This window comes from Triturus cristatus, chromosome 12, assembly GCF_964204655.1.
Source record: "Triturus cristatus chromosome 12, aTriCri1.1, whole genome shotgun sequence".
Taxonomy (NCBI): Eukaryota; Metazoa; Chordata; class Amphibia; order Caudata; family Salamandridae; genus Triturus; species Triturus cristatus.
The window spans coordinates 175,238,619-175,249,998 of NC_140595.1; positions in this window are offsets into that span (position 1 = coordinate 175,238,619).

Genomic DNA, 11,380 nt, shown 5'->3' on the forward strand with positions numbered 1-11,380 from the left:
CTGAGTCTTCCAAAGGGCCCCAAAAACCTGTTCAGGTGGGTGGGACCCAAACTACTCCCTATGTGCCCCAACCATATAGGGGGAAGAACTTTGATCCCTTAAAGGCCTGGTGTAATACCTGTAAAAAGCAGGGACACCTAACTGTATCTTGCCCCCAAAACAAAGCCCCTAAGGCACCCAGTACAGCTACTCCTGGGGCAGCAAGCATACAAATGGGATCAGAGGTGTACCCTGAGCAAATCTGGGAACACACTGAAGCAAGTTTAGTCTCCTTGGGAGAAGTGGAGTTTGCCACTGTAGCTGTGTGGCCCCCCAACTTAAAGAAATACTTACAGTACCCCTGGGTGAATGGAACTAGGGTAGAAGCTCTGAGGGATACAGGTGCCAGTGTCACTATGGTGAAAGACACACTGGTTTCCCCTGAGCAATACTTGATTGGGAAGTCTTACCCAGTCACCAACGCTGATAGTGTCACCACTAGTCATCCCATGGCCATGGTAACATTAGGCTGGGGGGGGGGTTACTGGCCTGAAACAGGTAGTGGTCTCTCCAAAGTTGCCAGCTGCATGTCTGCTTGGAAATGATCTGGAAACCTCAGCCTGGGCTGAGGTTGAGTTAAAGGCCCATGCAGCCATGCTGGGCATCCCTGAATTGGTGTGTGTGCAAACCAGAGCACAGAGCAAGAGGAAGGGTGAAAAAGTAGGTTTGGAGCCTGGAATAATGGCCCAACCAACCAAGAAGAAAGGCAAGAAGACTGGGGGACCAGCTTCTGTACAGCCAAACACTCAGAACCCCTCTCCCCCTGGAGAGGATGTGGATACCCCTGAGGGAACTGAGTCCATGGAGCTTGACCCTTACCAGGTTGAACTCTTGGGCCCAGGGGGACCCTCTAGGGAAGAGCTGTGCCAGGGTCAGCGAGACTGTCCCACTCTTGAAAGCCTGAGACAACAAGCTGCTTCAGAAGCCAGGGGAGATGTTAGTGGTACCCACAGAGCTTATTGGGGAGAGGGATTACTGTATGCTGAGGCAAGAGACCCCACTCCTGGAGTCACCAGGAGGGTGGTAGTGCCACAGAAGTACAGGGAGTTCCTCCTAACTTTAGCTCATGACATCCCCCTAGCTGGACATCTGGGGCAATCCAAAACTTGGGAAAGGTTAGTGAGTCACTTTTACTGGCCCCAGATGCACCAAAAGGTGAAGGAGTTTGTCAGCTCCTGTGTTACCTGTCAGGCCAGTGGCAAGACAGGTGGCCACCCAAAGGCCCCCCTCATCCCACTACCAGTGGTGGGGGTCCCCTTTGAAAGGGTAGGTGTGGACATTGTGGGTCCTCTTGAACCTCCCACAGCCTCAGGGAACAAATTCATTCTAGTAGTAGTGGATCATGCTACTAGGTACCCTGAAGCAATTCCACTTAGGACTACTACAGCTCCTGCAGTAGCCAAGGCCCTCCTGGGTGTCTTCACCAGGGTGGGTTTTCCTAAGGAGGTGGTTTCAGACAGAGGTTCCAACTTCATGTCTGCTTACCTAACACACATGTGGAAAGAGTGTGGAGTGCAGTACAAGTTTACTACACCCTACCACCCACAAACCAATGGCCTTGTTGAGAGGTTCAACAAGACATTGAAGGGTATGATCATGGGACTCCCTGAGAAACTCAAAAGGAGGTGGGATGTCCTGTTACCATGCTTGCTTTTCGCTTACAGGGAAGTGCCACAGAAGGAAGTAGGTTTCTCACCCTTTGAACTTCTGTTTGGTCATCCTGTAAGGGGACCACTGTGTCTTGTAAAGGAGGGCTGGGAGAGGCCCCTTCAAGAACCCAAACAGGACATAGTGGACTATGTGCTTGGCCTAAGGTCCAGAATGGCTGAGTATATGGAAAAGGCATCCAAGAACCTTGAGGCCAGCCAGGAGCTCCAGAAGCACTGGTATGACCAAAAAGCTGCACTGGTTGAATTTCAACCAGGGCAACAGGTGTGGGTTTTGGAGCCAGTGGCACCAAGGGCTCTCCAAGACAAATGGAGTGGCCCTTACCCTATCCTAGAGAGAAAGAGTGAGGTCACCTATCTAGTTGACCTGGGCACTAGCAGGACACCCAAAAGGGTCATCCATGTGAACCGCCTTAAACTCTACAATGATAGGGCTGACATCACCATGCTGATGGTGACTGATGAAGAACAGGAAGCAGAGAGTGAACCACTCCCTGACCTCCTATCCTACAGCCCAAAAGATGGGTCAGTAGATGGTGTGATTTTCTCAGACACCCTCTCTGCCCAACAGCAGACTGACTGCAAGCAAGTCTTACAACAATATGCTAGCCTCTTTTCCCTGACCCCTGGTCTGACAAGCTGGTGTACCCATGATGTGGACACTGGTGACAGTGCACCTGTCAAGAACAAAATCTATCGACAGTCAGATCAAGTCAAGGAAAGCATCAAAGCTGAGGTCAGCAAGATGCTGGAGTTAGGGGTCATTGAGCCTTCAGAGAGCCCCTGGGCTAGCCCAGTGGTTCTGGTCCCCAAACCTCATCAACAGGGTGAAAAGAGAGAGATGAGGTTCTGTGTGGACTATAGAGGGCTCAACTCTGTCACCAGGGTAGATGCTCACCCTATCCCAAGAGCAGATGAACTGATAGACAAATTGGGGGCTGCCAAATTTCTCAGTACCTTTGACTTAACTGCAGGGTACTGGCAGATTGGCATGGCCCCAGGAGCAAAAGAAAAGACAGCATTCTCCACCCCTGATGGGCATTATCAGTTTACTGTGATGCCCTTTGGGTTAAAGAATGCCCCTGCCACCTTCCAGAGGTTGGTGAACCATGTCCTGGCTGGGTTGGAGTCCTTTAGTGCAGCTTATCTTGATGATATTGCTGTCTTTAGCTCCACCTGGCAGGATCACCTGATCCACCTTGGGAAGGTTTTAGAGGCTCTGCAAAGTGCAGGTCTCACTATCAAGGCATCCAAATGCCAGATAGGGCAGGGCACTGTGGTGTACTTGGGCCACCTTGTAGGTGGAGGCCAGGTACAGCCCTTACAACCCAAAATCCAGGCCATCATGGACTGGATAGCTCCAACAACCCAGACCCAAGTCAGGGCATTCCTTGGCTTGACTGGGTACTACAGGAGGTTTGTGAAGGGGTATGGGTCTCACAGAACTCACCTCCAAGAAAATGCCCAAGAAAGTTAACTGGACAGTTAGTTGTCAAAAGGCTTTTGACACCCTAAAAGAAGCAATGTGCTCAGCACCAATTCTCAAAGCTCCAGATTATGCCAAGCAGTTCATAGTGCAGACTGATGCCTCTGAGCTAGGGATAGGAGCGGTCCTATCCCAGACCAATGATGAAGGCCAAGACCAACCTGTTGCTTTTATAAGCAGAAGGCTACTCCCTAGAGAGCAGCGTTGGAGTGCCATTGAGAGGGAGGCCTTTGCTGTGGTTTGGTCCCTGAAGAAGCTGAGGCCATACTTGTTTGGCACTCACTTCCTAGTTCAAACTGACCACAGACCTCTCAGATGGCTAATGCAGATGAAGGGGGAAAATCCAAAACTACTGAGGTGGTCCATCTCCCTACAGGGAATGGACTTTGAAGTGGAACACAGACCAGGGACTGCCCATGCCAATGCAGATGGACTTTCCAGGTTCTTCCACTTAGACAATGAAGACTCCATAGGACAAGGTTAGTCTCATCACCTTTCGTTTGGGGGGGGGGAGGGGGGGTTGTGTGAGAAAGTGCCATCTTTCTTGCATGGTATGCCCCCACTTTTTGCTAAATTGCTGAATGTACTTTGATTGAGTGTACCCTGGGTTCCTGCCAATCAGGTGCCCAGGGCCTATGTTCCTTCCTTAAACCACACAAACTCCAAATTGGCAAACCCTAGCCACATGTCAGCCCCTGGTAAATGGTATCCTAGGTACCCAGGGCCTTGTGGCCAGGGAAGGCCTCTAAGGGCTGCAGCACTCATTGTGCCACCCTCAGAGGCCCTGTACCCTTACACACACACACTGCCTTGCAGGCTGAGTGTCTGGGTGCAGGACAAAACAAAGAGTCGACATGGTACACATCTCTGTGTGCCATGCCCATCACCTACACTGCCAAGGCATATGTCAGTCACCCCTCTGGCTGGGTGCCTTACGCCTATGGTGTGGGCACAGGAGCAGGAGCCCTGTGCCCCTACAGTACCCGGGTCCATTCCTGGGCACTGTAAGTGCAGTGCTGCCATTTAAGAGTACATGGTGCTGAGAGCTCGTCAAACACGAGCTCCACAGCACCATAATGGCAACATTGAAGACTGGGAAGTTTGGTATCAAACTTCTCAGCACATTAAACCCACACTGATGCCAGTGTGGGATTTAATGTACTAAGCACCCCAGAGGGCATCTTAGAGATGCCCCCTCACAGCTAACCTACAATCCACGTCTGCTCTGAGGCTGCCCAGGCTGCCACACAGCAGACACGTTGCTGGACCCCTGGTTGGGAGAGCCCCTGCTCTCCCGGGCCTGCAACAATGCACATGCTGGGTGAGGTGAGAAATCTCCTCCCCCAAGATGAGCAAAGAGAAGCTTCAAAGGCATACCGCCATTTGGAGTTTCCCCAGGCCACTGCAACCCCCCACTCTGGCGGGAAGCTTGGCCGGAAACCCCATACAAGGACAGGGGATGTGCCAGCCTGCCCACCCCACCCCTCAGGTAGGGGAGGCGAGGTGAAACACATCTCCGGGCTCTCGCCATCTTGAAGATGGGAGGCCCTACCCTATCAGGATTAGGCTACTGCCCCCCTCCCACAGGAGAGAGGCAGGATAGGGGGTGTACCCACCCCAGGACAGGGACCCATTGGTCCCTGGCCTTCACCTACCTGTAACGCCCCTAAATTTAGTATTTAGGGGCACCCTGAACCTTCCTCCCTTAGATTCCAGACAGAAAACTACAAAAAGAGCAAGAAGAACAAGGACCTGCCCTGCATCTGCTAAAAAGAGAAGAAGACACCAACTGCTTTGGCCCCAGCCCTACCGGCCTGTCGACTCTCGAACCTGCACCAGCGCGGCATCTCTCGTGGCCAGCAACCTCACCAACCCCGGAGGACCTGGCTACCTTTTGGCTCTAAGCCCCTGGGACTCCCATGAGTAGAGGCTCTACTCAGAAACCTATCTCTAACCCCTGGCAGCAGCCCGGAACCGCGAACCCAGCACACTCTGCACCAGCCAAGCCTGGCCAGTGCCGGAGTGAACAAAGACCCTGAGGACGACCCCACGGCGACTGTGACCCCGAGTCCGGCACCCAAGGACCCCCCTCGACATTCCGGAAGAAGCCTGCAGCCTCAGAACAGAGTGCCACCCCAACCGCGATCAACAAGAGGGTAAGATTCCGACATCAAAAGGCACCCCTGCACCCGGCGCCCTGCGGCCCCCTGTGCCCAATCCCGGGATACCCACCTAACCTACAACTACCCAACTTACCTCTCGAAGTGGTGGTGGCATCTGAAGCATCCTCGTCCCCGAGCTTGCAGCCTTTTTCCAAACCGGAACATTCCCATTGACTTCCATTGAGCGCCCGAGGGCTCAAAAGCACCCTGCACCCAGCCGCCCGAGTGGCCCTGGCAGTGCACTCTCTACACTAACCTACGACCCCACTTGCCCTGAGTAAGTGACCAGGAGCCCAGCTCCCACAGCCGCGTGGCTTGCCAGACAGCAGCCACCAACCAAGGCCCCCCTATCCCTCATAGGATAACATTGGGCCTAACTCTCTCTGCACCCGGCCGTCCTGAAACCGCTGAGGGTGAACCAACTGTACCTACCTGACACTGGGCGACCCCTGAGTCTATGCCCGGAATTTCAACTCTGCCAGTCGAGTACTTACCCTTAAACCGCTAACTTCATTTTCCTCATAGGGTAACATTGACTGGCTTTTTCTTGAAAAATCTTCGAAGTGTGAACTTTTCAAAACTGCAAATATTCACTAAAAATCAGCCAAGTGACAAAAACGACTTTACTCACCTGCTCCTAGGTGAGCTCCCAGTGCTGGATCTTGGTGCCCAGCCCTGACTCTGAAAAGTGTCCACAACTATACTTACCTCTAACCCATTTTTCTCCCATAGGAAACCATTGTCTGCTTTTCTGTGAAATTTCTTCTAAGTGTCTACTTTTGCAAATTTGAAATATTCTTCTAAAATCGTACCATTTCTGCAAACGAAATTACTTACCTGTTTTTGATAAGGACCCCAGTCCTGGGTCTAGGTACCCAGTCCTGGATTACTAAAGTAACGATAAAGTACTCTACCTGCAATTTGAATTTCTTGCCATAGAGATCCATTGAATGTTTTCTTTGAAATATTTTCTAAGTGCTAACTTTTGAAATAGCTAAATATTATTTAAAAATCATTACAGTTATTAAGTCGACTTTCATCACTTGATTCTGAATACTAACCCAGGGCTGGATCTAGGAGCGAGACCTGGAATTCCAAAAGTTATCTGAAAAGTAATTTATTACAAATAACCTGAATTTACCATTGAGCTCAATGCATTGTTATGTTTAGGAAATAGGATTGTTTATTGCAAACAACTGTGACTGTTTACAAAAATGTATTGCTTAAGGCAAAAGTATTTATATTCAACCTCTCATTCTGAGAAAGTATATTTTTATCCCCTTTGTGGTTCTAAAAATAAAACAAGCATATATTTTATATATATATAAACCATTGGCCTAGAGTTCAGTTATTGAGTGTGTGAAACCATTTGCTGACTGAGTGTGTACAATAAATGCTTTACACTGTCCTCTGGTACTGCCTTACTGCTCGACCAAGCTACCACTTTTGAGAGTAAGGTCATACCTAACTTTGACCTCTATCAGCCTCTGGGGGACTGTGGACTCTGTACACCCTGTACCTATTAGGGAACAGTATATACAGAGCCACTTTCTCACATTGGTGGATCAGCGGTGGGATACAAACTTGCATTTGTTGGACTACTTGGTTACCATCTGATCACACGACAGAACTCTTAAAAATTGCCTTTAGAATTCTGATTGGTTTTTCCAAAATTACTAAAAGTCTTGCTAGGGCCTTGCTTAAGTCCCATTAGAATTTTAGAAAAATAAAAGTCACTATAGTCAGGGTAGAGGGTTAGAACTGTCAGGTTAGAATGCCTCAAACAAACCCAGCTATTAGTGATAATAATAACATGGACCTGGTGGAGGAGCTCGACCTCACACCTTACTTACACTTGTCTTTCAAGGAATTGAGGTCCTTATGTAAACTCAAAAATTTACAAATGGGTCTGCATCCAACCAAACAAGGGCTCCAGGAGCTCCTGGCTGAGTATGCTAAAGACCACCCATCTGAACATGGTGATGACCAGTCAGATGAGGAAAGGGAAACAGGGGAGGTGGACAACAACCTCCCCATACTATTCCCTAGGGAGGAGATGGCACCCATACCCTCCAACTCAAGAATTAGCATCTGGGCACCTAGAGACCACACAGGTGGCTCTGGTCCCAGAGACAACACTGGGGGATCCCCCAGTGAAGAGGACAGCCTTGTGAGGCTGGCCAAAAGATTAGATCTAGAGTCCAGGCTCCTGGCTCTAGAAAAAGAAAGGAGAGAGATGGGTTTAGCAACCATCAATGGTGGCAGCAATAATAAAAACAAGGATAGGGAGGAAACTTCTGACCCTAAAATCCCCAAAGGGATTGTCCCTAAATTTGAGGAAGGTGATGATATTACCAAATGGTTCACAGCCTTTGAGAGGGCTTGTGATATCAGGAAAGTAAAGAAACCTCTCTGGGGGGCACTCCTGTGGGAACTGTTCTCTGGTAACTGCAGGGACAGGCTTCTGACTCTCTCTGGGCCAGAAGCAGGGTCCTATGACCTCATGAAGAAAGCTCTGATTGAGGGATTTGGATTCACCACTGAGGAGTATAGAATTAGATTCAGGGGGGCTCACAAAACCCAGACCCAGTCCTGGATTGATTTTGTAGATTTCTCAGTGAAGACACTGGATGGTTGGTTAGCTGGACATGGTGTGCAGGATTTTACTGGATTGTACAATTTATTCATGAAGGAACATATTTTGAGTAACTGCACAAAGGAAAAGTTGCATCAGCATTTGATAGACCTAGGTCTAATTTCTCCCCAAGAATTGGGAAAGAAGGCAGACCACTGGGTCAAGACTAGGGTGACCAAGACAACCACTGGGGGTGACCAAAAGAAAATGGTCACAAAACCTCCCCAGGGGAAAGGTGGTGAGAATCCCCAAGATAAAAAGTCTGAGTCTTCCAAAGGGCCCCAAAAACCTGTTCAGGTGGGTGGGACCCAAACTACTCCCTATGTGCCCCAACCATATAGGGGGAAGAACTTTGATCCCTTAAAGGCCTGGTGTAATACCTGTAAAAAGCAGGGACACCTAACTGTATCTTGCCCCCAAAACAAAGCCCCTAAGGCACCCAGTACAGCTACTCCTGGGGCAGCAAGCATACAAATGGGATCAGAGGTGTACCCTGAGCAAATCTGGGAACACACTGAAGCAAGTTTAGTCTCCTTGGGAGAAGTGGAGTTTGCCACTGTAGCTGTGTGGCCCCCCAACTTAAAGAAATACTTACAGTACCCCTGGGTGAATGGAACTAGGGTAGAAGCTCTGAGGGATACAGGTGCCAGTGTCACTATGGTGAAAGACACACTGGTTTCCCCTGAGCAATACTTGATTGGGAAGTCTTACCCAGTCACCAACGCTGATAGTGTCACCACTAGTCATCCCATGGCCATGGTAACATTAGGCTGGGGGGGGGGGGGGGGGGGGGTTACTGGCCTGAAACAGGTAGTGGTCTCTCCAAAGTTGCCAGCTGCATGTCTGCTTGGAAATGATCTGGAAACCTCAGCCTGGGCTGAGGTTGAGTTAAAGGCCCATGCAGCCATGCTGGGCATCCCTGAATTGGTGTGTGTGCAAACCAGAGCACAGAGCAAGAGGAAGGGTGAAAAAGTAGGTTTGGAGCCTGGAATAATGGCCCAACCAACCAAGAAGAAAGGCAAGAAGACTGGGGGACCAGCTTCTGTACAGCCAAACACTCAGAACCCCTCTCCCCCTGGAGAGGATGTGGATACCCCTGAGGGAACTGAGTCCATGGAGCTTGACCCTTACCAGGTTGAACTCTTGGGCCCAGGGGGACCCTCTAGGGAAGAGCTGTGCCAGGGTCAGCGAGACTGTCCCACTCTTGAAAGCCTGAGACAACAAGCTGCTTCAGAAGCCAGGGGAGATGTTAGTGGTACCCACAGAGCTTATTGGGGAGAGGGATTACTGTATGCTGAGGCAAGAGACCCCACTCCTGGAGCCACCAGGAGGGTGGTAGTGCCACAGAAGTACAGGGAGTTCCTCCTAACTTTAGCTCATGACATCCCCCTAGCTGGACATCTGGGGCAATCCAAAACTTGGGAAAGGTTAGTGAGTCACTTTTACTGGCCCCAGATGCACCAAAAGGTGAAGGAGTTTGTCAGCTCCTGTGTTACCTGTCAGGCCAGTGGCAAGACAGGTGGCCACCCAAAGGCCCCCCTCATCCCACTACCAGTGGTGGGGGTCCCCTTTGAAAGGGTAGGTGTGGACATTGTGGGTCCTCTTGAACCTCCCACAGCCTCAGGGAACAAATTCATTCTAGTAGTAGTGGATCATGCTACTAGGTACCCTGAAGCAATTCCACTTAGGACTACTACAGCTCCTGCAGTAGCCAAGGCCCTCCTGGGTGTCTTCACCAGGGTGGGTTTTCCTAAGGAGGTGGTTTCAGACAGAGGTTCCAACTTCATGTCTGCTTACCTAACACACATGTGGAAAGAGTGTGGAGTGCAGTACAAGTTTACTACACCCTACCACCCACAAACCAATGGCCTTGTTGAGAGGTTCAACAAGACATTGAAGGGTATGATCATGGGACTCCCTGAGAAACTCAAAAGGAGGTGGGATGTCCTGTTACCATGCTTGCTTTTCGCTTACAGGGAAGTGCCACAGAAGGAAGTAGGTTTCTCACCCTTTGAACTTCTGTTTGGTCATCCTGTAAGGGGACCACTGTGTCTTGTAAAGGAGGGCTGGGAGAGGCCCCTTCAAGAACCCAAACAGGACATAGTGGACTATGTGCTTGGCCTAAGGTCCAGAATGGCTGAGTATATGGAAAAGGCATCCAAGAACCTTGAGGCCAGCCAGGAGCTCCAGAAGCACTGGTATGACCAAAAAGCTGCACTGGTTGAATTTCAACCAGGGCAACAGGTGTGGGTTTTGGAGCCAGTGGCACCAAGGGCTCTCCAAGACAAATGGAGTGGCCCTTACCCTATCCTAGAGAGAAAGAGTGAGGTCACCTATCTAGTTGACCTGGGCACTAGCAGGACACCCAAAAGGGTCATCCATGTGAACCGCCTTAAACTCTACAATGATAGGGCTGACATCACCATGCTGATGGTGACTGATGAAGAACAGGAAGCAGAGAGTGAACCACTCCCTGACCTCCTATCCTACAGCCCAAAAGATGGGTCAGTAGATGGTGTGATTTTCTCAGACACCCTCTCTGCCCAACAGCAGACTGACTGCAAGCAAGTCTTACAACAATATGCTAGCCTCTTTTCCCTGACCCCTGGTCTGACAAGCTGGTGTACCCATGATGTGGACACTGGTGACAGTGCACCTGTCAAGAACAAAATCTATCGACAGTCAGATCAAGTCAAGGAAAGCATCAAAGCTGAGGTCAGCAAGATGCTGGAGTTAGGGGTCATTGAGCCTTCAGAGAGCCCCTGGGCTAGCCCAGTGGTTCTGGTCCCCAAACCTCATCAACAGGGTGAAAAGAGAGAGATGAGGTTCTGTGTGGACTATAGAGGGCTCAACTCTGTCACCAAGACAGATGCTCACCCTATCCCAAGAGCAGATGAACTGATAGACAAATTGGGGGCTGCCAAATTTCTCAGTACCTTTGACTTAACTGCAGGGTACTGGCAGATTGGCATGGCCCCAGGAGCAAAAGAAAAGACAGCATTCTCCACCCCTGATGGGCATTATCAGTTTACTGTGATGCCCTTTGGGTTAAAGAATGCCCCTGCCACCTTCCAGAGGTTGGTGAACCATGTCCTGGCTGGGTTGGAGTCCTTTAGTGCAGCTTATCTTGATGATATTGCTGTCTTTAGCTCCACCTGGCAGGATCACCTGATCCACCTTGGGAAGGTTTTAGAGGCTCTGCAAAGTGCAGGTCTCACTATCAAGGCATCCAAATGCCAGATAGGGCAGGGCACTGTGGTGTACTTGGGCCACCTTGTAGGTGGAGGCCAGGTACAGCCCTTACAACCCAAAATCCAGGCCATCATGGACTGGATAGCTCCAACAACCCAGACCCAAGTCAGGGCATTCCTTGGCTTGACTGGGTACTACA